This window comes from Myodes glareolus, chromosome 9 (genome assembly GCF_982192425.1).
Source record: "Myodes glareolus chromosome 9, mMyoGla1.1, whole genome shotgun sequence".
Lineage (NCBI taxonomy): Eukaryota > Metazoa > Chordata > Mammalia > Rodentia > Cricetidae > Myodes > Myodes glareolus.
In genome coordinates, this window is record NC_142034.1 from 94,079,634 (window position 1) to 94,105,132 (window position 25,499).

Here is a 25,499-nt window from a genome sequence, read left to right on the forward strand (position 1 = left end):
GGTGTCTAGGTGTCTCACTGGTTCACCTTCTTCACCTGACTCTCACACTGTGAGTTGCCAGCTACAGATGGAAGAGGGCGTGTCTAGCCCTGGCCCAGCTCCTCCCACTATCCTTGACTTAGGCCCTCTGGTTCTAACTCTTTTGTCTTTCATCAAGGTGTTGCCCAGGTGGTCTGTGGGGTAGCCTGCTAAACCTATTCCCATGGCCGTAAGCTGAATGTAGTGATATATACCTATAACCTCAGCACTCAGGAAGCTGAGGCAGGAGGATTGTAAATTTGAGATCAGCCTGGTGCTGTGAGAGAACTGTGGCTGCATAGGCTCTGCTCTGCCTCTCCAGCTCCCAGCCTGGGACAGTGGCAACAAAAACACAACCAAGACCTCAGCCCAACATGCTCGCAGCTCAGGATGCTCACAGTCCAGGGAGCTCAGAGTCCAGGGTGCTCTGGGTCTGGGTCCCTTGGGGCCCCGCTCTCCTTCAGGGCCCCGGAGGTTCGGTCTTCACTCTGTTCTCAAGGCTCTAGCCCATCCAGACACCAGTGAGCATCCATGGTCATCGCCGAGATCTTTTAATAACAGAATGCCCATGGCTTGTGACTGTTAAGTTTTAGTCGTGGTGGTTTCAGAGCCCGCCTCTCTAGCCTGTAGCCTGCCATGGCCTTGAATATCCCCCCAAGGACTGACCTCAATCCTCCCTCTTTGGCAAGGACTGCCTGTGCTTGGAATGTGTCTCCCACGGGGTCCTCCCTGTGTGTAGGGAGGCTTCACTGGAGTTGAGGGACAACGCTCTGGCCCCGACAATCAGTGTCCTAGTATGGGTTATTCCACGTACCAGCTCGTGACCTTGGGTTTGCCTCAGTTTCTCCGTCTGTAAAGCCTCCTTTTCTGTCCAGATCGTGTGAGGATTAACTGAATCAACCCATGAAGAAGCCTGCCGCGAGCTCAGCCAGAGCATATGCTCAGCAAATAAGAGCCAACAGCACCATCGAAATGCAGGTGTCTCTGACTTGAGTGTGCCGCGTGAGTGAAAGCCATGGCTGGCCTCAGCCCCTCCAGCTCCTCCTGGGTTTCTCCTAGCCCCCTGACCTTCATGGTTTCTTTTGCCATTATTCTTCCCTTGTCTGTTGTTGTTTAGGTTTGGATCAATTGGTCGTTTTGTTTTTGCTTTTGCCGAATCTTACTATGTTACACTGACTGACCTGGTGCTCAGACTTAGCCTTGAGTTCAAGGTAATTCTCCTGCCCCAGCCTTTAGATTGTTGAAGTTAGAGATATCAACTACAACGTCCAACTCATAAAATCATACTCTTGTGTTTTCCGGTGAAGCCCAGGCTGGCCTCAAACTCACCATGTAGCAGAGGATGACTTTGAACTTGGTGTCCTTCTGTTTCCTCCTCTGAGTATTGGGATTAAAGCCCCGGGTTACTACCCTGAGTTCATGTACTGCTGGAGGTAAAACCCAAGGCTTTCTGCCGGCTAAGCAGGCACTCTACCAGCTGAGTTACAACTCCCATCTTCCTTAATCTTTTTCATAATTTCTTTTGTTGGATGCAATCCCTAGTCCCTGCAATTTGCTATTTTAAAATGTAGCTCAGTGGTCTTTGGCACGGTTTTCCTAGAATTGTGCAACCATTGTCACAGTCAACTTTAGAACATATTATCGCCTCCCAAAGGGAGCCCCAGCCCTGGAGTTGTCCTTCCCTCATGAACAACCGCAGACAGTCACGCCGGAGGAGTCACCCACTCCCGTCACCTCATGTGAATGGAACGATGTGATGTGGCCTCCCGTGTCTAAGCCTCTTCCGAGCAGCACGTTTTCCAGATCTCTCATGTGAGCCTGCGCTTCTCTGCACAGGTGTTATGCCAGCGTGGCCAGTCCACAGCTGCTCTGCACACTCAGTTGCTGGTGAATGTTGGGGCTCCCACCTTGTATATAGATGACTGCTAAAATAGCAAAGCAAACATTCACAGCCAGGCTGGTGTGGGCATTCTGGGCAGATACTCTAGAAAGGATTACAGGTCTTGCGTGATTCTGCATCCCAGTTCTAGAAAAATGTCAGGCGTGCATGTATGTGTGCATGCGGGTGTGCATGCATGCATGTGTGTGTGTGCATGTGTGTGTGTGTATTCTGGTAACAGCTTTACAAATATAGAATGACATCTTGCCGTTCTTTGTTTTTAGGGTTTCATTTTTGTTGTTTTGCTTTGTCTGAGACAAGGTGTCATTCGATAGCCCTAGCCGTCCTGGAACTCACTATGAAGAGCAGGCTGGCCTCAAAAGCACAGAGATCTGCCTGCCTCTGCCTTCCAGGTGCTGGAATTAAAGGCGTGCGCCACCACACCTGGCTTTCATTTTCTTTTTCTGGAGACAGGGTCTTGCTATGCAACTCAAGCTGTCTTGTCACTATCAGCGATCTCCTGCCTCAGTCTTCTATTACTGGCTGGAATGACAGGCGTGGACCGCCATTCCTAGTTTAGGCGGTGGTTTCGTGTTGCTGAGCTGTATGATTCTCCATGGGGACCGACGCGAGATGCGAGATAGATGGTCTGAAAAACTTCCCCATTTGGAAGGTTTTTTTTTTCTTTTCATTTTCCTGGATCCACCATATAAAAGTTGTTAGCTTGGATGATGTTCAATACGAGTATTTTTTCTTCTGTTGCCTGTTTCGTCTGTTCGCCTGTGTCTTTGTTCCTTTGGTTGGGGGAGCTGAGTGCTTCATGAGTGGAGCTGGCATGAACATGGGCTTGCACACATGTAAGTAGTGAAGAGGGAGCAATGCTTCTGGGCACAGATATACGGGGCAATTAGGGAAAGCTTGCTGTGGGGGCGGCTGTTTTATGATGCTGGGTAGGGGACCTTCTCTCCGTCGTGTGAGAGATTCTTGGCATGGGTCTAGGATCCCGAAGCCCATTCACGTTGTGGGGTGTCTCCTCCCCCTCCCTGACACCCTGATCTCTAAGCTCTTCCTTTCTGAGGCCACCCTGAGCAGTGAGCAGAGAGGCCACTAGACCGGAATCACATGGGATAACTAATTTTGACTTACAGAAGCTGTCTTAAATTGGATAGAAATGGGTGAAAATAGGATTAAGTGGAAAGCCAAGCCAAGAACAGACGAAGGAAAACTCCCTATGAGCCGTCCGCCTGGCTGAGCGGGCACTCAGAGGTGGCCGGGTGGGAAGAACACTGGACATTGCTGGGTGATTGCATCACATCCCTGGGCAGCTGCCCACACCACCCCAGCCAGACTGTGGCCGTCTCAGGGCGGGAAGATAGGGTGTGCGTTGCTCTCCCTGTGGCTGGTTTATCTGTGCGGAGCTCATTCTACCCCAAGGATGAGTTTGGAAACAATTAGAATTCTGTGTAACACAAGCAGAGGCCGGGTGGCCAGCGGTGACCCATGAAGGGACTTTACCAACAGAAATCTCAACACAAAGGATCGAGTTGGCCATAAACTGGAGAGCAAGGATGGAGGAGAGCCTGGAGCAAAGATGGCGGCGGGTGTGGGAGAGCAACTCCGAGGCTCTTTCTAGCCCCCTTGCTCCCGCTGCCCCCACCCAGGAACTCTTCCCTGTCCACATGTCAAGAAAAGGCAAATTCAGACTCTGTGAAGTGCCTGCTTGACACAAGGACTGAGCCGATCCCCAGACCAAGTGTTAAAGACTTCAGACTAGTAGTGCACACTTGGAATCTTAGCTCTGGGGAGAGAAAGGCAAGGGGATCCTGAGGCTTGCTGGCCAGTCAGCCTAGCTTTCTAGGCAACGCCTGAAACAGTGAGAGACCCTTTCTAAGTGTCTGATAAGCCACACCAGGACACCAAGAGCTGTCATCTGGTCTGACTACGTGCACATACCCAAACATACACACCACACCACCACCCAAAGAGAGAGAGTGGGGGTGGCCAATCCCTCTGACTCTCCAGGGGTGGGAGCCAGGAGTCTGCAGACACTGCCGACTGAGCCTCAGCAGGGTCTCCGCTTCACAGCGGTGTGGCACTGCCGTGACTTACAGATGCCCTTTATCCCAAGATTACTTTTGGGGTATTTGTGGGCCCTGTCCTCTGTGCGGCTGCTGAGATGCACGTGGCCGTTTTCCGGCATTTGAAGGAATCAAATTCAGCCAAGAAGCAGCAGGGGATACGTGGCGACCCGGGAGGCAGAGGTGACTCACACACCAAGACATCCCCAGGGTTCCCCAGAGCTGAGGTATGCGAGGACCACCAGAGCACAGTGAGCTGACACACGCCTCTGCACGTTACCCCTCACAGCTTCCTCAGAGTCTAACGTGTAGACATGAGCAAGGGCACTCAGTGCCTGGCCTCAGAACACACCCGCTGGTCACCCTCAGGGCAGTGGTAGCACGTCTTGGGACAGCTTCAGGGGACTCCTCCTAACCCCCTGGCTTCTGTTCCACAGCCTAGGCTCTTCCCATTCACACCCACTGGTCTTCAGATTCATGGACCCCAAGCAGTTAGAAGCCTGCCTTTGCTCAGGGGCAAGAACATGAGTGCCCAGAACCGGCTTCCAGGGAAATGCCACTGTGTCTGTACCCTCGGATTACATGCCACTTCTGAGTATCCTTGAGTCCCGGAGTGACAAATTGCAATGACCAGGACAGCAGGTTGTGAGCAAACGCGAGTGTAGGAGCGACTGTGGTCTGTGCAACATGTGAATTACATGTGGGGACACACCAAGGGGTCCCTTACTCCATAGGGCTGAGGACACAGCTCTCGGGGCAAGGCTTTCTGAAAAGGATGGGTGCAGGAGAGCGAGAGAAGGGTCCTCCATGGAGGAATAGCCCCCTTTGGGAGCACTCTGGGCTCCTCGTCTTCCTCTGTGCTTTCCATCCAATCAACGACCTGGGAGCTGGTGAGAGACTTGCCCCACCATAGCGCTGAAGAGTCTGTGATGATCTGGGCTCCCCTCTTGCCTATGCCTAGCTAAGTAGCTACACAGTGCCAGTGTGGACAGGACCTGGTGACGGGTCCTCCAGGGACCTGGCTGAGCGGATGTCTATTCTGGCTCCCTGATCCATGATGGCTCTCTGAATCTCTTGCTATTTAAAAACAGGCTCCCTCCACCCTCAGGCAAAGTGACAGGTGGCTGGAGACCAGGATCATGTGGAAGCTAATGTGTTAGTGGTCTGGAGTAGCGATTATGACAAGAGGAGGCTACCCCCAGAAAATACTGTCCCCTAAGTGGGAGAGAGATTCCTGTCAGCCTTAGGTTACAGTCAGGCCCAGGGTCGTGAGGTGGCCGGAAGCTGGGCCTGGCTCCTGCCCTTTTGGCTTCACTCATGGTGATCTGGTGTCCCTCACACCCTAAAAGAAAACCTGGAAAGTCTCCCAGACCTGCAGGTGTGGAGGGGCTTCCCAAATTTCCTCCTACAGCCTCTGCCTGAGGCCCCTGAGGGACCTCACCCCAGTGTGACCCTGGCCGGGGGTTTCAAGGTATGTAAGCAAACTTCTGCTTCTGGGCGAATTCCCCAGCCAGGGAGGAGCGGGGCTTTCCTGCCAGAATACAGAGTTCAGCAGGCAGTGGCCTGAGTGACCAGCAGTAGGGACAGGGGGTGCTCGTGTCTCAAAGATAGGCATGGCTCCACCTGCAGCTTGCTGCAACTCCAGGCACAGAGCAGAAGATGACGGGTTAACCCGCCAGCAGCTGGGACCCCAGGGAGCTCTGGAGTCCTCTTACCCTATCCATCCTGGCATGAGCCCTGGAAGGAGACCCTCAGAGATTTCAGAAGCATGTTGGTGGATCTTCGATTATATCAGTAACTGGCTTCCTCCAGCCTGTTCCTTTGGGCTGGGAATATCTAGTATTCCCCGATGGATCTGATACCATGACTATTTCCCTTGTGCTATGTTCCAGTTTCTGCCTCCCCATGAGAGGTGGCTCCTACCCCTAGGAGCTAGGCCATGCCAGCACTTGACCAGCCTCATAGGGTAGACACTGGAAGCCTCAATCCCTACTGCTGCCGGCCCTGGGCTTGTCAGACCCTGGCAGCTCAGTGTTGGCTAAGGGGTATCCTGTCTTCCCCAAGGAGCTCCTGGAGTGCAGGTCAGGGGTGGCAGTACACTGTTCTCTCCCTGAGGTGCCTGTAAAGTGGGTCTTGAGGACTGGGCCAGGAGTAGACTACTTCCTGATTTTCCTGGAAAACTCCCTTGGAATCTACTTGGCCAGAGGCCAAGGCTCCTCAGGGGCATCTTCCTCCTTCCCACTTCAGACAAAAGCACACGTGGCTGTCCCACCCAATGAAGGCAGAACTCCCTGGGATGATTCATCTGTACTTCTCCAGAAGCCCTGGCCTCTCTTTGTGGGGTAGGTAGGGCTGGGGACCACATTCAGAGCTGGTGAGTGACAACCCAAGGCTAAGTTCTCCCGAGCCAGATAACATCTCTTGGCAGACAGGGTTCTGTGCTCATTGGTTCCTACCTCCTAAGGGTGGGTCGCAGTGTAGTCGGAGGCACCCTATGAATCCCAACTAAACTCAGAAACCCTCTGTTCTCTCTCAGTCAGGCCCTGAAGGACAAGTAGGAACCACGTTGGAGAGTCTGGACCCACAGGTCCAGATGTACTTCTAAAGATCCTAAGCTGCCACCCAGCAGGTATGACTAGGGGTCTGATTGACTGGTGGGCTGGTGGGCTGGACTGGTGGGCAGGGGCTAGTGTGCTGGTGGACTGGTGGGAGGGGCTGGCGGGTGGAGCTGGTGAGTGGGACTGGTCGGCTGGTGGGAGGGGCTGGTGGGCTGGTGGGCGGGGCAGGATTGCTGGTGGGTGGTTGGGTGGAGGAACTCCACACTCCAGTTTTGTGGGGAATCCACAGAGAACAAGCTGCACCTCCATGCCTCTATTTCCTGATACTTCCCTTTGCTCTTATCTCTTCCCAGTCGCCATCTTTGGACTCCTCCCTCAGCCTCAGTTTCCACATTTGGGTAGTGGATAGAGCAGCCTCTGCTATGCTGACAAGGATAGGCTAAGCACCGCATGAGCATCCCAGGCAGGGAGTGACCAGGCCAGGCCGAGATGGGGTCGGTCTCATCATAAACATCAACTCAACCGAGGAGACCCTAGATCTGAGGCCCAGCCTCCTTCTGCCAAGCTGGGGAGAACCTGGTCCTTTGGTCAGGCTCCAGTGCCACAGTTTCTCTGCCTGTTAAGGGGGCAGAAGTGGCAGGATGGTAAATGACAGGGCATTTGCTTCCCTCCAGAGGTCACAATAGAATGCTATAATGTCTATCAAGAAAGGCTGAGAGGGTGCTAGGCACATTTGGGGCTTATGTGGTCTCTTTCCTGCCTCATCCCTGATGACCAGGCTCCAGGCATCCTGCTTAGTATTTACTGGGCTGTGCTCGCCAGACAAACCTGTCTTTTGCCTAAAAGCATATTCAATTCAGTAGCTTCAGGCGCCACCTTCTCTTCCGCTTCCCAACAGAGTCTCTTCTCTCCGATGACCCTAAAGGATGACATCTGTGATTTAATTGTGGCTGGCAAGAAGAGCTGGGGCCAGCAGATCTCCACCAGCCCCAGATCTGGTCTTGGCCCCCAGGTCTGAGTCCTCCATGCCAGGGGACACATGAAGCTGGGTTTCCCGAGCCTCTTGGTCAAGTGATAACCAAGGACTGGACTGAGATTTGGACTCGCCAGGGGCACTGGAGTGGCACCTGCTGTTCTCACCCGTTGGCTCAGACATGGAGAAACGTCAGCTTTGCTTTTCCAGGTAGTGCCACCCTGGGCATGGCTTGCTCCTCTCCCCTCGGTTCCCCTGTCTGTATGGAAGTAGCGTTTACTCTACTCAAGACTTTCTATGTGGCCCCCAGGTGGTGTATGGTCAGCAGACTGGGGTGAAGCAGTGGTTCTGGACGTGTGTCCTGCTGTCTATACTCTTCCTGCAGCCCTTGCAGGCCCCCAAATGTGGAGTGAAGCCATCCTGTGTATAAAGTACCTTATCACCCAGACACTCAGCCGAGAGCCGCTCACAGGCCTGTCACTCTGTCACGTGTAGAGATGGCTACTGTTAGTCAAAAAGCACCCTGGGAGGAAGAGGCGAGGGCAGAATCAGGCAGCTGTGTCTGCATTTGTGCATAACATGGTGGGCTGGCCACTGGCACAACTGATTATGTCTTGGGCCCCTGTGTAAAGGCAGCTAGCAGGGTCAGTGCTTTATGCCCCCGGAAGGATCCAGAAACTTTTCCCCCACCTTCCCGAGTGTTTGAACCCATTCCGTCTGGAAAATCTGCCTTCTGCAAGTGGGTGAATGGTTTAAATACTACAGTGTATTTCACATCTCCGATCTTTTAAAAATATTATTATTGATATTTCAAGACAGGGTCCCTGGCTGTCCTGGAACTGACTCTGTAGACCAAGCTGGCCTCAGACTCAGAGATCCACCTGCCTTTGCCTCCCAAGTGCTGGGATTAAAAGTGTGTGTCACCACCATCTGGCCTGATCTTGCTTTTTAAAACACAACCTCTAGGAAATCCCACCTGTGCAGGCAACTCATATTGGATATTGCTGTCTTGTGGTGACATGACCTTGTGGTTTTGAAATCAGAGACCCTCCCAAGGTCAGGCCTGCTGATGCTCTCTCAGGGAAGGAGTGAGAGGAGGGTCACCAGACCCACGGTTCCACCACTGTCCCTCTCCTGATCTCCTAATGCACGAGATCCTACCTCAGCTGTACATGGCCTCTGGAGGTGCTGGAGGGTATGGGGAGAAGCTGACTTAAGGAGGAGGGTTCCATTGATGTGGCTCTGAGGGGTTGTCACCTATGCTGGACGGGGACATTCAGTGATGCATCTGGGACATCATGTTCTGGTGAGTACCTCTCTCCCTCAGGTTTCAGTTAACCCCAGTGAGCGAGCTGGTCCACCGAGCTGCACGTGGCCTGCTGTCGTTGTCTCCTCTCCTTGGACAGTCTCATCTTGGGCCAGGCTGCTCCCCATTTCCACAGCCGCTCTCTTGTTCACCCCAAGTGTGATTATGGTGACTGCGGGAAGGGAGAGGCCCCAGGGCAGCTCCTGTCTTTAGGTTATCAGGGCCTTCTTCTTTCATGGAGAGAGGGACTTGACGTTGCTAAACTGAAAATGGTGGGCCTCAGGCATGCACACATAACCCTCATTGGTTCTGTGGTCCTCTACTGCGTAAGCACAGACAGGAAGGGCTTGGAGACACATTGTGTTGATGGTGCACTCAGGAACTGTAATGTCCTGTCATAGATTAAACTGGGGCCCCAGACAGTCAGGGTCTCGGAGGCCAATTCAAATGGAAGTCACGGCGGATCAGTGGCACTGATCTGAAGACAGCATCACTATGGAAACTGGAAGGGAACAGACACAAAAGGGCAGTAAAAGATGCTCAGGGGAGGGCTGAGGAGTGTGCCCACAGGTCAAGATGGCAGCTGCAGAGGCCAGGTGCCCCTTCCAAGGCAGAGAAGCTCTCCGCATGCCCTGACCGGTGCCACTCAGCTCCCGGACTAAGAGAAAGTGGACTGTGCTCTTTTTGAGTCACTTGGCTCAGGCCCTGGGAAACGGTATACGGCTTCACGAAGGTGGCTGTGCCCAGGCCTCAGCTCAAGTCATCCCATCAGCTAACCCCTCCCTGCCAGGAGCCAGCCTTCCTACCCCCGCCCCGTGAGTGTTCTCAGCATCTCCGCTCTGTAAGTAACTTCACAGGACCATATGCAACAGGTTTCATTCTTTGTCCCGACTGTGAGCAGCAGAGGAGGCTCAGAGAAGCTGTGCCACCTGCACAAAGTCACACAGCAGGCTTGACAAGGAAGTTTTTCCATTTTAACAGAAAAAAAAGGAGGCCTCCAGTGGTAGGGACCTCTGGTCAGGCCCATCCTAAGAGCCAAAGAGTCCAACACAACTCAAGAGAGGCCAGTATATGAGTGTCTGGGTTCCTAAATCAGGTTCTCGCCCCAGTGATTTCTATAGTGGTGGTACCTCTGTGTCCTGCTGCTTGTGGATGCTCTCCTCCCCATAGGGCTGTCCCACTTGCGTGGAGTCCCAGACTCTACTCACCAGAGTGGACAGAGTGGAGAGGCTGGCAGGGATATGGGGTTGGGAGTCACAGGACCTGAGGCAGATCCACGGGGGATAGGGATACCTAACTGCCATTTGCTCCTGTGTTGCATCAGTACAGTAGAACTTTCTAGAAGTTTCAACCCAGACACACCCAAAGGGAAGAGGCTTGGGGTCAGAAGGCCAAGATGGAGGAATGAGGCCATGAGTCCAGACAGTTCAACACTGGATGCAAGAGGAAACCAGAAAAGCATCTTAGTGACTTCTCTTGTTACTGTGACCAAAAAAAATCCCACAGAGACAATGTGGGGAAGAAAGGTTCATTGTGGCTCAGGGTTAGGCTCATCATAGTGGAAGCATGAAGTGTGAGTGCTACCCACAGGGGTGGGAGCATGCGGCAGGGGCTCCACCTACAGGGGTGGGAGTAAGAGGCGGCGGCTCCACCCACATAGGTGGGAACATGAGGCGGCAGCTCCTCACTTCTTGGCAGACTGTGAAACAGGTAAGATTAAATGAAGGCGTGGCTCTAACCCTCAAGACCCAACGCAGGTGACATACTTCTTCCAGAGTGCACAGAGTGGGAACTGCTTCCCGCAGGCTCTGCAACATCCCCAAACAACACCAGCTGGGGAAGCCAGTGCTCAAAACATGAACCTATGAGGGGAATAGTTCACGGTCAAACCAGACTGGGATGGGAGGAAGCTGAAAACTTTGGAGGGGACGCTGACTTTTCCCACAGACCTCAGTTCCTGACCCCCATACCCTCAAGGGAACAGATCTGTGCCTGAAGCCCCTCCATGCTTTGAGATCAGTCATAGTAGCACCATCCACATCTTGTCCCTGCAGTTGGCCGGGTGTACAGACCCAGTCTTGAACAGGGCTTCTAGGGTTTGCACGTAAGTTAGACCAGCGCGGGACCCTGGGGCCCTCCATAAGCCTCCAGTTTTTGCATTTGTATAAGGGGACACATGGGGTTCATAGGCTCACTTGGAGAACGTAAGGATTCAGGGTTGATCCAGGACAAGTGATGCGTCTCCCTGGCCACATCAGCGTAGGTTTCAACCCCTGTGCGCATATCCACATGTAGAGCTGGCTCCACCCTGCCTGATGGGCCCAGGCTGGGCTGCGCCTCAGGGCCCCACAGCCGCTCCCTGGCAGCTGTCAGCTTCGCCTCCTGTTTTAAATTGCAGCCTGGTAGGGTTCCTGTGGCCCCTTGCCCGTGGCTCCCCTCGGGCTTGGCAACCAGGAAGTGCATGGCCCTTTGAGGTGCTCTGGGCTGCTCTATCCAGCAGGCGTGGGCTGGGTGGAAAATGACCTCAGAGGGCGGGGCAGCGGGGCAAGCCTTAGGGAGACCAGGGTCTCCTAGGGCCACCAGGTTCCCACGCCTCAGCTGCATCCAAACACTGTGCCTAGATCCTTGGTTCTGTGAAGTAGGAGGAAGACCCTCATTCTTAGCCCGTTAGAAATGCCTTATGCTGCTCAGCTCCTTGCAGGCTAGTGTGAAGGGAACAGAGGGCAAGGGTGGGCAGAGACAGGTAGTAGGTGGCCCTGCTCCCACAGCCCAGACCCAGATATCATGCCTCCACCCGTGAAGATGCAGTCAGGGCCCAGCATGGACAGTTGTGGACACTTAGGTCAGATGAGACAGTGGCATCGGGATCACAGGGTAGCAAGCTTTATTACAGGCCCAAGAAAGAGCTCTCTCCAGGGCATTTAGACCAGGCAAAGTCTAGGCACTCATGACAGGCTCACAGGAGAGGCAAGAGATTCAGGGTACTAGCAGCTAACAAGCCATTCCTTGGCAGGAGGACCAGGACATAGCAGTGAGTGTTCTCTTAACGGCAGCAAAATTCCTCCCTCAGAGAAGCGACCTGAGAGAGGAAGGGTTTCCTTTGGCTCACGGCTCATGAGATACAATGTAGCGTCGCTGGAACACGTGTGGCAGGAACTTGCGGCTCAGCTTGTGGCTCCACTTGAGAACATTTGGGTAAGAAGGAAGACTGGGCTATAAGCCTGAAAGTCTGCCACCTTCACCATGCCTCAGGCCTCATGGTTCCGTTACTTCTCCGAACAGTCCCACCAGCTGGGAGCCAAATGTTTGGACACAGGAGCCTGGAGGGAGGGCAGAGGGCATTTCACATTTGAACCAGAACAACAGGACAGGGCTGGGACCCCAGTGGAAGCTGGGATGAAAGCCCCTGAGTCCACACAGGGCCTGAAGTTGTGATCATCTGGCATGGCAGAGGTTACTGGGCCAGAGGGTAGATAGAGTCCCTGCTTTCTCCACCTGATCTAGCTGAGTATACTACCTTAGGCAGAGCAGGGAAGGGTGTGGCCACACTGATTTCCTGCTGGTGGGACTCAAGGACAGTTTGTTGGGCTCTGGTGGAGCTGGCAGGCTTTATCTCCTGTATAATCCCTGTCTTCCATATAGATGAGAAAACTGAAACTCAAGAAGCTAGGGAGCGGCTCAAGGCAGGTGCCCACCCTCAGATTGATCTATCCACACACCTATTCACCCACCCTGTACTCAGGGTCACGTGGGAGAAGACTGTCAGTCCCTATAGCCTCTAGTGGGCTTCTCAATAGTGAGTCCAGATGTGGTCCAGGATCCCAGATTGAGGGAGGTGACTCTCTGGGTAGCTGCTGAAGATTCTCATTGTTCTTGCGTGGACACATCACCTTGACCCCTTCTCTGTGACGGTGCTTTCTCCAGCTTTGTGTCTTATGCATCATCACCCACAAGGACTTGGAATCTTTCAACCCAAGGTGATCTGATCTAAATGCCAAACTTCACCATATCCTGATCCTGTGCCCGTCAGTCCCCATACCACCCCCCGTCACAGGCACATGAGGGATGGGATCTACCCTCCATTTCCCCGGCTGACTCCTATTCCCACTGTGCTCAGCATCATGGGACAGAGAGCTGCCACAACCTCCAAACCCTTGCAAGGAAGTGTCAGAGCAAGCTTCTGGTGACACGCACAGCATCTACTCAAATAATTCTCAAAAACAAAACAAAACAAAACAAAACCTCACAGCCCACGGTCAGGGAGAGTTACAACTTTTGTGAGTCTCTTGGGTGGAGGACTGGACACTTGCAGGCTATTGGCTCTGTCCCCCAAAGCCTCTGGCATCCAAGAGAAGGGAGTAGAAGATTCTACTTGCTCCTCAGACCATCTCCCAGGTCCCTTAAAATCTGTTCGTTTACCCACTCACCCATCTGTCTATATATTTATCTAGCTCTTTAAATTTTATAAACTTCATTATAAAAACTGGCAAATAAATTAAAAAACACATACCAAAATTAACTAGATTCAAAGCTTATACAACTCAATGAATTTCTATACGATTAGAATAGACATTTGGAATGAAAACTCTAGTGTAATTTCACATTAAAATTGGTACTTTCAGCTAGGTGGTGGTGGAGCACACCGTTAATCCCAGTGCTCAGGAGACAAAGGCAGGCCAATCTTTGTGAGTTCAAGGCCAGACTGGTCTGTAGAGTGAGTTCCAGGACAGCTAGGGCTACACAGAGAGACCCTGTCTCAGAAAACAAACAAACAAAAATTATACTTTCAGTCTCAAATATATTTTAGGTACTTATCCATCACCAACTCAGATCAAACAAAACAAAATCTTTAGAATTAGGAAAACTTAGCTTTCTGTCCTCTTAGAGATAATTGTGTTCATCACCTGCATGCAGGTCTTCATCTTGTTCATTTTCTTCATGTTAAAATGTACTTACGTGTACATTTGCTTACATACATAGACATATTATTGGCTAGATTCTAGATATGTTATTGACTGTTAACTCTACTTAATCTGCCACCCACGTGTCCACCCACACATCTGTCTGTCCAGTTATCCATCTATCCACCTACCCATATACCCATGCCTCTATCCATCCATCCTCTGTCATCTGTCCATCTATCCGTTTTTCTTCCCATTCATCCATCTATCCATCCCTCCATCCACTCATCAAACCAGCCAGTCAGCCATTAACCTGTCTGCATATCTGATACCCACTAGTCCAGTCCATAATTCACCCATTTATCTGTCCATCCACCTCTCCATTTGACCATCTGACCTTGGGAGTGTGGTGAGTAGATGGGAAATTCAGCCAGGTCCCAAGCCCCCTTTCTGGTTAATTTTCCTGCTAGTCACCAGGCAGGAAGCTCAGCCTGCAGCTGGAGCTCCGGGTGGGATCCTGGGCCTTCTGGCTCCTGTTTCTGCAGCTGAAAAGCATTTCTAGCTTACAGCAATATAATTACTCACCCTCCTTTAGATGGGAGTGTACAGAGAGGCAAATGTCACTGGTCCAAGCCGATTCCTACTACAGAGGACAGGAAAGTTGGCTATGGCTATGCCTGGGGTGGGGGCAGGGGGCATAGGAGTGGCTTCCCTATGCCACTGCATCCATGAGTCAGGGCTTAGAGAAGGCCTGAGGGCACAGTGCCATCCCAAGCAGACAGGCAGGAGCTGAGAGGGTCAGGCGCCTGAACCTGGGAGGGGACTGGCCTTGGCAGAGGTGCTGGCCAGTAGGGCCAGGCTGCCAGAGCCCTGGGAGCCCAGCCAGGGGGTGCTGGGATCAGGGTGGGGCTGGCCCCACAGCTCTGGACAGTCAAAAGGAGAGGTGGGTTTTCTAGGGAAGGGACACACAAACAGAGTCTTACAGAGGCCAGGCTAGGGGATACGGCAGTGGCTAACACTAGCCCCATTTTAACATTGCTCCTGTAAACTTGAGGCCAGCTGGGCTAGATGGGTGAAGGCCACCTTCCATGGAAGTAATTTTCAGTGTGTCTGGAGGGGCCATTCTGGTGATTCTGGGTCCTAGAGAGATTTGGGACACGATTGACCTCAGTCCTGCGTCAGCTCCAGACACACTGTCCTCCAGGCTTCTCGTTCCCTTGTACATCCATGTTGGGAGAAAGTGGGTCTCAGTCAAGCTATTTTACCACCATGGGCAGAAGCCAGTGGGATCGGTCACCTCCCTTCCCATCATGGAGGTACCTCTGTCAGCTGCCAAGCCCTGGATGTGAGTGAGCCAGGTCGTGGACTCTCCCTGCCCTGCCGTCAGCCATGTGTGTCTGGGTCGTGCCCTTTTCTTCTTTTCCCCTAGCATGGGCTTCAGAGGACAACAGAAACCCTCTGTGGTGCTGCCTGGGTGTGCACTAGGGGGCAGAGGGAAGCCTAAGAGGTCAAGATGGACTTCCCCAGCCCACCCATCTACTCATCATTAACCCCTTAAGGTTAGGAACCCAGAGACTGGAAGCAGGGCCCTGCACTGTGAGCTGAGGCTAGGTCTCAGTCGGCACCTATGTGACGCTGCAGAACCTGGGAGTCACATATAGATGTATTTACTGAGAGCCTCCTGCATACCGCTGCTCAGCTGAGCCCTCACATAGGGGGTCAGCCGTCACATAGGGGATTACCTCCATAGTCCTGTAAGAAGAACCGTATTCACTGTGAATCTGCAATATCCCAGAGGCCTGCGGTGAAAGCCTTGGCTTCTCAGTGAAACAGTGATGAGGCTTACAGGGAGGTATGAAGGCCTTAATTTTCGTGTGTGTATATATGTGTTCATGTGTGCATAGGTACATGTGTTCGTGTGTGCGCAGGTACACGGGTTCACATGTATGCAAGCACACACGCATGAAGGAGAAGAAGACTGTCTCCTCTGTCATTCCCTGGGGCTCATCAGTCAGCCAGCCTAGCCTACTCAGAGAGTTCCGGACTAACGAGAGACCATCTCAATAAACAAGGTGGGTGCCTGAGGAACGGCACCCAAGGCTGACCTCTAACCCCCCCCCCGCCGGGTCACATAAGTAAGTAAGCGATCCTTTCCTTAGGCATTTTCCCAGATGTCCACAGTGACGGACTGCTGGCAGCACGCAGAGCCTGCGCAGGTTTGCAGAGGTGCAGGGTTCCCATGGGCACCGTCCAGTCCCCCAGTGCCATTTCTACTTTGCCCCTATCACTAGCATTTGTCATTGCAGGGCTGTGGGAATGGGTACATAGACTTGTGCATGAACCTGTCACCATGCAGGCTATAAGACCCCTCCTCACTCTCTCAATGGGATCCTAGCACCTAGGTCCTTGCTTGGAGTCTCTCTGGGTGGTGCTACCCAAGGCCTACACCTAGGGCGAGTGAAGTGTGGTTGTGTTCACTGTGGGGGCACATCTGTGTTTTTTCATCCCAGGACCTCAGGACTGGAAGGAGCTGAAGGACCCTGCCTTCCTCCCTCGGGGCAAACAGACCCTTGAAGGGAGAAGAGGAGATGAAGTTTCCTGGGAACATGGCCCTGGGTTTACTCATCCATGGTCCTATAGTGGTTTCTCTCTGTGTGGGGCCTTGAGGGGATGGATGTCAGAGTCACAGAACCCTTGCAGGGGACCCCATTCCCTTCATAGCCTGTCCCTTGTCCTTAGGTCAGTCTTCTTGCAAGGCGCAAGGTACCCTCAGGAAGCTCTGCCCTCACTATCTTGATATGGTCATGCTGACCTTGGTAACCTGGTAGCGAGAAACGACCTGTCAAAAAGACAGCTCCAGGCTCTGTCTGTGTCTCTCTCCCCACCCCTGAAGCTAATGGGTTACACTATGACCCACAGGGGGGTCATCATTTCTTCAGAGCCTGACAGCTCTCCCAGGGGAAGTTAGACCCCCAGAACGACCACGGCGACCACAGCGGTGAGCAGTACAAAGGGAAGTCTTTCCTGTGGCCTAACTCACTTCAGATTGCTTGGTGTACCGCATTTGCCAGCTCCGCAAGCGTGTAATCCCCCCATTTCCTAGGCCCGGCCTTATAATTAGAAAGGCTTTCTCTTCCCTCACTCGAGCCAACCTCAGGCTCCAGCCGCGACTTCCGAGAGACGTGCTCGCCACCTCCCAGGCTGGGGAACAGAGCCCAGAGCCGGCTTCCTGAAGATGGAATCCCAGAGTTGCCCCAAATGAGGAGGGAGCCAGGAACAACAAACAGAAACATAGGCATTGGTGGGAGGGGCGATTCCCCACCCCAGGAATCCTCGTGGGGGGCCGCGGGGCCCACTAAGATCCTGTGGCTGAGAGATGGGATCTGCCTGGAGCCAGACCCAGTGTGGCCCTCCTCCCTTCGAGTGGCTGATGCGGTCTCTGCTTTGGGGATTTGGGACAATTATGTACAGTGGTTTGTGGGTTTTCTTTGGTAATTGCCAGTTTACCGGCCTGTGACTGCAAAGAGCCTCAGCCAGAGGCGGGACCGGCACCTGGGTTACTGCATTGGCGGGTCACAAGAGGGGCTTGCCTGGGCTCACATGCCCAGGATGGGGAGCAATCAGAACTGAGTGACTGAGAGAAACCTACCTGGGCACATCCTTCTAGGCTCCTGTCTCCTGGCAACCTCCAACTTTGGGACAGCTGTATCAAGATTCTTTGTTGATCTTGAGTAAAACAAGTGCTGGTGCCCTATCAAAACTTCCACTCCAGAGATTTCACAAGAGCTAGAAACCGCTGGAGACACCCATACGGTTACCATGACAGCCAGAGATGGCCCAGCACATCCAGCCACAAAGCGTCTCTGCCCAGGGCCATTGTCTCAAAGGCAGTTTTGGAGAATGTTCCTAGAAGTTCTAAGAAGAAGGTGTATTCTTTTGTGCTTGGGTGAAATATTCCGTAAATATCTTTAGGTCCATTTGATTCATAACACATGTCAGTTCCATACTTCTCTGTTTAGTTTTTGTAGGCCACCCTTCCCATGGCATATCTGACTCCATGCAGACATCTGTTCTCAAGTCTGCCCATCTATTCTACTTTGGGCATAGAAAGAGACAAAACTTGGGGCAATCTCTCTGAGAGATAAGCATGTCCAAGAAGTCCAAAAGCACGTGAGGGACCTGAGGCCATTGGATACAGTTATTTCAGAAGCCAGCATGTTCGGTCCACCTTCAGCAGCAATGGAAATAGGGGTTGCCGTTGCTAAGGTCCAGTTGCTAAGGCCTGCAAAGCTCCCAAGGGCTGTGGGAGGTCTCAGGAGCTCTTAAAGAAGGTGCTCATATCTACATATCGCACAGGCGCCGCACATGGTGGAGCGCTTGAGAAACCTAGCGAGGCATATTGAAGGGGACAGAGATCACTGAATAGGCACCACAGGATCAGCTTCCTGCTTCAATGTGACTTTTTGCATCCTTGAATATTCTCTGTACTTTGTGTACAACCATTTAAGAAGCCCAAAACCCAGGACTCTAAAACCACTAACCTGTGTTCTGCTGTCAGCAGAAAGTTCGTGGGTTTTTGTGCGGTTACTGCTGCCACTGAGAATACTCAGGACCCCTGCCTCTCCCTGTCACGAGGGAGGTGACAGCCTCCAAGATGCCTAAGTAACGGTCACTCGTCTCAAACAAAAATGTGGGACCCACAGTGCTGGACTCCCCACACCCCTGGGAAAAAGACAGAGATAATTAAGACATCCCATTTGGGTCTGGAGGCATAGGTCTGTCCTCCTACTTACTTAGGAGGATGAGGCAGGAGGATGGAAAGTTCAAGGCCAGCCTGGACCTTTCTCAAGACTCTGTCTCAAAGTAAAAGCTGTTTGTTCATTTTTTAAAGACCTGCAGAAACAGGCCATTGGTAGAGTATTTAGTTAGCGTGTGTAAGATGCTGGGTTCCATCCCCAACACCCCTCAAAAGATATCTAGTCCCTTGTCATTTCAACAGGTGACAACCTCCGAGGACTACCACCCTCAAACTTCTTCCAAGGGAAGGCCCCTCTTCCCTAACTTGGGCTCACCACTCTTGGCCATGTTGCAGCCTAGCACTCTGAGAAATTTAATATATTTGTGAATTGTGTAGTTCTTCCCCTTTATGATTTCTGGTATGGGCATCATGTTTAGAAAATTTTCCCCAGCACAAATTTATTAAAATATCATGTTTCATTTTTCTTTGCAGTTAGGTTTTCATGGTCTGGGGGGAAACAAAACAAAACAAAACAACAACAATAACAAAACTTCCATCCACCTGGAATTTCTTTTTTCTTCTCTCTCTCTCTCTCTCTCTCTCTCTCTCTCTCTCTCTCTCGGCAGTGTGAGGTAGGGATCTAGCCACCTCTCCATGCTGTGTTGCTCCCTCCTCTGCACACTGCTTACCAGTGAGCGCCTCTTCGGGCTCTTCCTGCATGCATGGTCTCCTACCAGACTCCGTTCTCTTCCACCAACCCCAGTCAACCTACAGAAAGGAACATAATCAGCCTGGTTATGCATGACTCCAAAACAGCTGGTTAATTCACTGAAAAGAATCGTGGACCAGATGTTGGGGGATCATGTAACCCGAGGGTTGTTTCTCTATTTTCAGTCTTAGCTGAGGATTTTGGTGACCGTTTGTCCACTGACTCACCCAGCAAATACGTATACAAGGCTTTCTGGGTGTCAGGCACCGGACTGGGCTATGCCAGCAGTGAGAGGCATTTACTCTTTGTACCTGGAAGTCAGGTGCCGACGGAGGCACGTGCACACGCCAGCTCATTTCAGGAAGGAACACACATCATGAAAGAAATGACAGGGTGTGGACTCACATGGTTGGTCAGGGATAGCCTACTGAAAGAGACAACATTTTTGTCTGGGTCAGAGACACATCTTGGAGCGTTCGAAGGTTCAAGGTGGAGAAATTCAAGATAGAGGAAGTGAAAAGATCCGCGGGCATTGTCAGCTGCAGCAAGGAGAGTGGTGGCGGCGTGGAAGTGGGGGAGGTGGTTAGGTCCTAGAGCAGAAACGTTGAAGGCAACATGAACCTTCCATACACCTCAGTGTGGTGGACATTCATCCAAGCCCCAGTAGGAACTGGGCTGAGCCAAAGGCCAGGGTTCTGTCCACTACAGGCAGGTCAGCCTTACTGCAGCCTCTACCTCCCCATGAGACTCTCAGCAGCCTCTGCAGCTGCCATCCCACATCTCAGCCTTGCTGGCCATCCCACTCTCCAGCCAGCCATCTCAGCCCTTGCTGGCCAACTCCAGGTCCCCTACTGAGTTTTCATCCTTGTGACTATGGTTTTCTGTGGTGCCCCCCCCCACTCTGGCATACCCCATCTGACCTCCTGCCTGGAAAGTCAGAATAAACCTGGGGGTGAGCTGTGGGTGGGTCACTGTGAGACCAACAAGTTCTCAGGGACATTCTTAGTTTTTAAAGCCAGATGTCTCAAGACTCAGTCTACCAAACCACACAGGAAGGATCACAGGTAGGATAGTCTTTATGGCCAGACACAAGACAGAAACAATCGTGGTTCAGTTTTGGTGGCCAGGCAGGGAGATAGACTGAACTCAGCCTTCAGGGATGGCGGGGTGTGCCTGGGTGCAGATCCCACCTAGCTGGTGTAGGACGGTGAAACTCCAGTCACTTGGCTGGGTCCAGGCGGGGTAGAGGTGTTTGGGACCAGCAGCTGCCCTTCCAAGGACCCCGGGGGCCTTTCGGGAGGCTGGTAATTGGGCTCTGGCTGTGATTTGGGCACAGCCGTGGGGGCTGCAGAGGGAGCGCTGTGGGGGAGGTGGCTCGCTCAGCATTAAGCCTGGCTCCGCTCAGCCGGCTGTGGAATTCCTCCTCTGATCCGGCTCCAGATTGGCCCAGGAAGAAATTGGGGGAGAATTGATTGGTGCCATGTTATACAAGCACGTCCCTCATGACAGACGCCAGGCGACTGCGGTATGGAGCCCTGGCCCAGCCCCATTCCTCCCCTGGGATCCTCTGGCTCCAAGGCTCGGAACCCCCCTTTACTCCTCCACCCCATGTACCCCTGGCCTGCCTGCCAGGCGCCTAGAAGGGGAGATGGGATGCCCCATTGAGCCACACTCACTTGTCAGAGGCAGGGCCCTGGAGTCTCCTGGATGATACTCATTGTGTGTGGGTTGGGGTTTATCCTATCTGCTGACTGCCAAGACCCAGAACTGCAGACACCCTGGTCCTAAACATCCCCCAAATAGAGATGCTCACACAGGACAGTATCAGAGGCCCAGGGTGTGATGAGGAACCTTTCTCCCACCCTGAAGCACTGGGCTGGGGGATGGGGGAGCTCCAGGCTTCAGTCTTTTCTTTTGCTCTTACTATGACAGGACAGGGAGAGCTGAAAGAACAGGTAAACTTGCTGAAGAAGGTGGCAGACGATGAGCTACAGAAGTTGGGGCCTGTGCCCGGGCGTGGACCACCATTCCTGCAGAGTGGGGTATCCCCTGAACTGGGGATGAAGGAGGGAGTCTTCATGGCATAGGAGCCCACATACTTTAAGTAAAACAGTTGGTCATCCTGTCCTCTGGGGTCCTGCCCTGGGCTCAGGATCTTCATCACCCAGAATGTTCTTTCTGACACTCCAGCAGGCTGGAATTTTAGATGGAACCCCCTTCCAGAGCTACCAGGCCCAGAGTGGCCTCCCTGGTTGGGCTCAGCTCCAAGGACAGGCGGAGTCAGGCAAAGTTTGTGGGAAGGCCCATCCGCAGTGCCAGGGCAGGAAAGCACCCAGTGGGTTTGGCTTCCAAAGCCGCTGGGTTCACAGTGTCTCAAGCCCTGTGGGCAGGAACACTGTGAAGAGACCCCACTCCAATGGCATCAAAGGACGAACCTCTGGAAGGAGAGTCTGGGTCTCGGCAGCAGAGAGCCTGGTCCAGGACTGGACATGCACAGGCCCCCGAGCATCAATGGGTTCTGAGCTCCAGTTTTGTTGGCTGCTAAACCAGCAGTCTGCTCAGCTTGCAAGACCATTGTGTGGGGGCCCCCTGGGGCTGGGGGACGCTGCCTGTGGACACTGGCCACCTGCCGTGGGGCCTCCAAGAACCCAGGACTCTCCCTCCTAGCCCGTTACTTTGTGTTTTGGACAGTTCTGGGCTGCCAGCTAGCATTAACATCCATGCCCATGCCCAGTCCCAGGGAGCATCAAGTCAGGACAAGTTGCATTTGGACTCAAGTCTTGCTGTGGAGCCAGAGGTTTGTGATGATCCTGGGTGCATCCCATGTGTGAATGGTCAGTGACCTAGACCGCTTGTCTGAGGGACATTAAAGCTAGGCCCCAAGGCTACCAAATTACCCAGTCTTTGACCCGCTTAAGAGGTGTTCACCTCCTGCTAGGGTGAGGGGCCCCGGTACCTGAAGGCCTCTGTGAAATGATCTAGCATCTGTTGTCAGAGGCCTAGCTACTTAGTCCAGCCCTGGTAGTCTACCTTCAGTTGCCCCTCTGAAGGATGAGGAGAATTGGCATTACACATATGTTCCTGCCCAGGGCGGGGCATCCCAGAGGAGCAAGACCGGGTCTCCACCTTCACTGGAACGGTAGGCTGGCCCACAGGATACCTGCTCCACAGAGAGCAACCCTACTACAAGCTCATCGCTGTCAGCTGCTGCAAGATGGGCTGTGGGGGCAGAGCTATCAGGGAGAGGGCACCTTAGAGAGGGCTGAGTGGCCGGTGAGGGCCGGCAGTAGACAGGGGGAGACTTTTCAGTCAAGTTGGCACTGACTCGTAAGAACGAAGGGAGCAGCCTCATTTGCCCATGGCTGGCTCCTGGCATCTCCCAGACACAAAGACATTCTGTTCTGGCCCCTCGTTCCAGATAAGACTACAAAGGCAGAGAAGATGTTAGTGGTCCAGTGGTGAGGGTTGGGGTATCCTGTCTCCTGCTCTAACCAGTGTATGGTGACTGTAATGGCTTACCAAGAAGCTGCCTAAGCCCCTCCACCAGAACTGACCCCCCTTTTACGTTCCTCAGACCCACTTCCCTGGTGCCCACATCCTAGCTAGAGCTAGAGCTAGAGCTAGGATGTGGCCTTGGGCTATTTCACACATGCTGTCCCAATTCAACACAGTAGGAGACGGGGCAGATAAACAGACATCTTTACTCTGCAGGCCTGGATGTGTGCTGTGCCCTGACCTAGCTTAGCTTGCCCGTGCCCCCACCCTGCTGGGCCCATCGTGCCCTCCTCCGCTCGCGCGGCTGGCAGCAGAGCCTCCCCGTGTGGGACCGGGCAGCCACCTGCTGCCCACAGCCGCAGCCACACAATGAAGCCCTTGTGAGTAACGGGCAGCGGGCAGCGGGCAGTGCCTCCCAGCCCACCCCAGGCTCAGAGCCCCGTTGTGTGGGGCGGCTGCCCTGGATGGGCAGCATAGATCCAGCAGGGCTGGCCCCACCCAGCCTGGACCACAGTGTTCCTGCCTCTCCCTAGTAGTCTAATAGCCGCTACTTCTGTCTCCTGGTGGTCTGCCTGCCTGAGGACGAGAGGACCACACCATGGGCTGACAGCCAGGAACCGAGGGCTGGGTCGCCCGCTCTAGCTTCACCTTGACCCTAAAATTCTGCCTCCTCAGACCCTGGTAGGAAACAAGCAACAGACAATGAAACCATCCCAAGCAATGGTGGAGACTCATCCTGTTGGGGTGTACTGCCCGGGAGGAAGTCATCAGACATAGGAGGGCTAGCAGTGTCCATTTGCGGCCACGAGGAGGTCTGGAAGTCTCTAGTCCTCAGCAGGGTTCAGCCATCCCATGCCAGGGGGCTATGCAGGCCCTGGGCAAAAACCTCAGAAACAAAAACAAACAAACAAAAACCCAGTCGCCCCACTGGGTAGATGCCACAAGCCTGTCGTTGGGTAAGCAGTCGACAGCCAGGTGCTGCCTCCTGGCATCCGACTCTTGGATGCTTAGGCCAAACACGTTGCAGGAGGGAAAGAACTGGGCTCTGTGGTGTGTGAGGAAATGCTATCACAGTGACCCTCTCTCCCCACCGCTTGGATGAGGTGTATGACTCCACAGGTCAACCAGAGTTATCTCTGAGCTGCACAAAAGAGGAGCAAGACAGTGCACTTAGGATGCTGAACTCTAGGGAGAACCGGCCTAGAGAAGGAGATGATTAGAGGGATGGAGGACAGCTCAGAGCCTGGAGCCAGCCACACCTAAAGCCATTCCCTCGTTTCATAACTCCATGCCTTTCACTGAGGGAGGCTACTGTTTCTGTCATTTGCCTTGGAGGACTTTAGGATTTGAAATCCACCCTACGTGGGTCAGGGAGTGTTCTGGGGTAGCTTAGTAACTTTCCCACCTTCCTTCTCTTGGGAAATCCAGGCTCAGTAACTGAAGCTGGGCGGGTCGGACTTGAGAGCATCCCCACTCACCCTAACCCAGAAGCCACGCAGGATTCCCCAACTGCATCGTGAGATCACTCAAGCAGCCCTTGCCCACAGGCCCTATGGAAATTGTCAGGGGACAGACCGGAAGCTGTCAAGACTTTGGAAAAGTCTTGCTCTGCCATCCTGCAGGGGCCTCTGAGCAGGGCTCTATGCCGGTCAGCCTCAGGCTGCACATGACCGCTAACTCTGGGACCCACAGATCTTCTGGTCAGCCCTGACTAGGGCTTTGAATTCACCGAAAGGGGCTCCAGGGTCCTGCCTCTCTGTCTACTCTGGCAAGAATTCCCGGAGTTACTCCTGAGTTGTTTCCTAGCAAGGGAAAGGCCAGGACCTGCAGTAAAGATCTTCACAACCAGTAAAGAGGGATGTGCTAGCCTTGTGGTGAACCCTGGCAAGAGACACAACCCAGAGCCTCACCTGCTCTGTGGAGGACAGCAGCCCCTACCAGGGTAGGAGCCTGGTCTCATATCTCCTCAGTTGTACAGGGCAGATCCCTGAATCAGAAAGGCTGGACTCCTAGCAGAGGGTCCCTCCTCTACACCGCCCCCCCACCTCAGAAACTGCCTCAGCTCAGTCTTGCCCTGGGGGGAAGACCGTTTCCCCACAGACATGCTCCAACCCGGCTGTTGCTGGCTGCAAGCTCAGGGGTCCCCAGGGCTTGTGCAAAGCTGAGGATTTCCTCTGGATCCTGGGGCCACAGCTGTGCTCACGTGAATGGGGGAGGGGGGAGGTACTAGGTGGCGGGAACCAGTAAGGGTTGCAGGCGGCAGCTGCCAAACCACACTAGGTGGTTGCAGTGGTAGGTTCAAGGCACGGACTGTAACCAGGAGTCAGGCTAGGCTGTGACACTTCCCCTAGGGATGGGGGTCGGGCAGGGGCAGGAAGATCATGTGTCCCCAGAGTAAGGAGATGCTCCCTGGCTGGAGGAGAAAGGGTACTCCGCACCACATCCTGAAAACAGGGAGTCTTAGCTGGGTTCTGTTGCTGTGAGAAAGCACCATGACTAAAAGCAACTTGGAGGGAAAGCGATTCTTTTAGCTTACGAGTCTTAGGTCACACTCCACCACCGAGGGAAGTCAGAACATGAATTCAAGGCAGGAGCTGAAGGAGTGACCTGAGAAGGGCTGCTTACTGGCTTGTTCAACCTACCTCCTTCAAACCATTCAGGACTACCTGCCTCAGGGGTGGTACTGCCCCCAGTGGGCTGGGACTTCCCACATCAATTATTAATCATGAAAATGCCCTACAGATTTGCCTACAGGCCAAACGTGTGCTTTCACTTTCTCAATATGATTCCCGCTCCTGAGGTAGGGCTAGGTTTGTGTCAAGTTAACAAAACCAAGCCGCACCC

General features: G+C 53.3%; 2 long non-coding RNA genes across 4 annotated transcripts; one reads left to right on the forward strand and one right to left on the reverse strand.

The window, feature by feature from the left end:
• The first annotated feature begins 714 nt into the window (after positions 1-714).
• Positions 715-8,435, forward strand: LOC125401584 (uncharacterized). Of its 3 annotated transcripts, none has more exons than XR_015003393.2 (3): positions 715-1,020; positions 6,512-6,604; positions 7,432-8,435. It is a non-coding gene; the product is annotated as an uncharacterized LOC125401584 (long non-coding RNA). The 3 variants fall into 3 exon arrangements; XR_015003391.2 differs by having other exon boundaries at positions 720-996; XR_015003392.2 differs by lacking the exon at positions 715-1,020 and adding an exon at positions 6,073-6,349.
• Positions 8,436-11,679: 3,244 nt separating this feature from the next.
• On the reverse strand, positions 11,680-14,243 carry LOC146892857 (uncharacterized). The gene is made up of 2 exons (XR_015003390.2): positions 14,111-14,243; positions 11,680-12,132 (listed from the first exon to the last, which is right to left on the reverse strand). It is a non-coding gene; the product is annotated as an uncharacterized LOC146892857 (long non-coding RNA).
• Between the last annotated feature and the right edge of the window lie 11,256 nt (positions 14,244-25,499).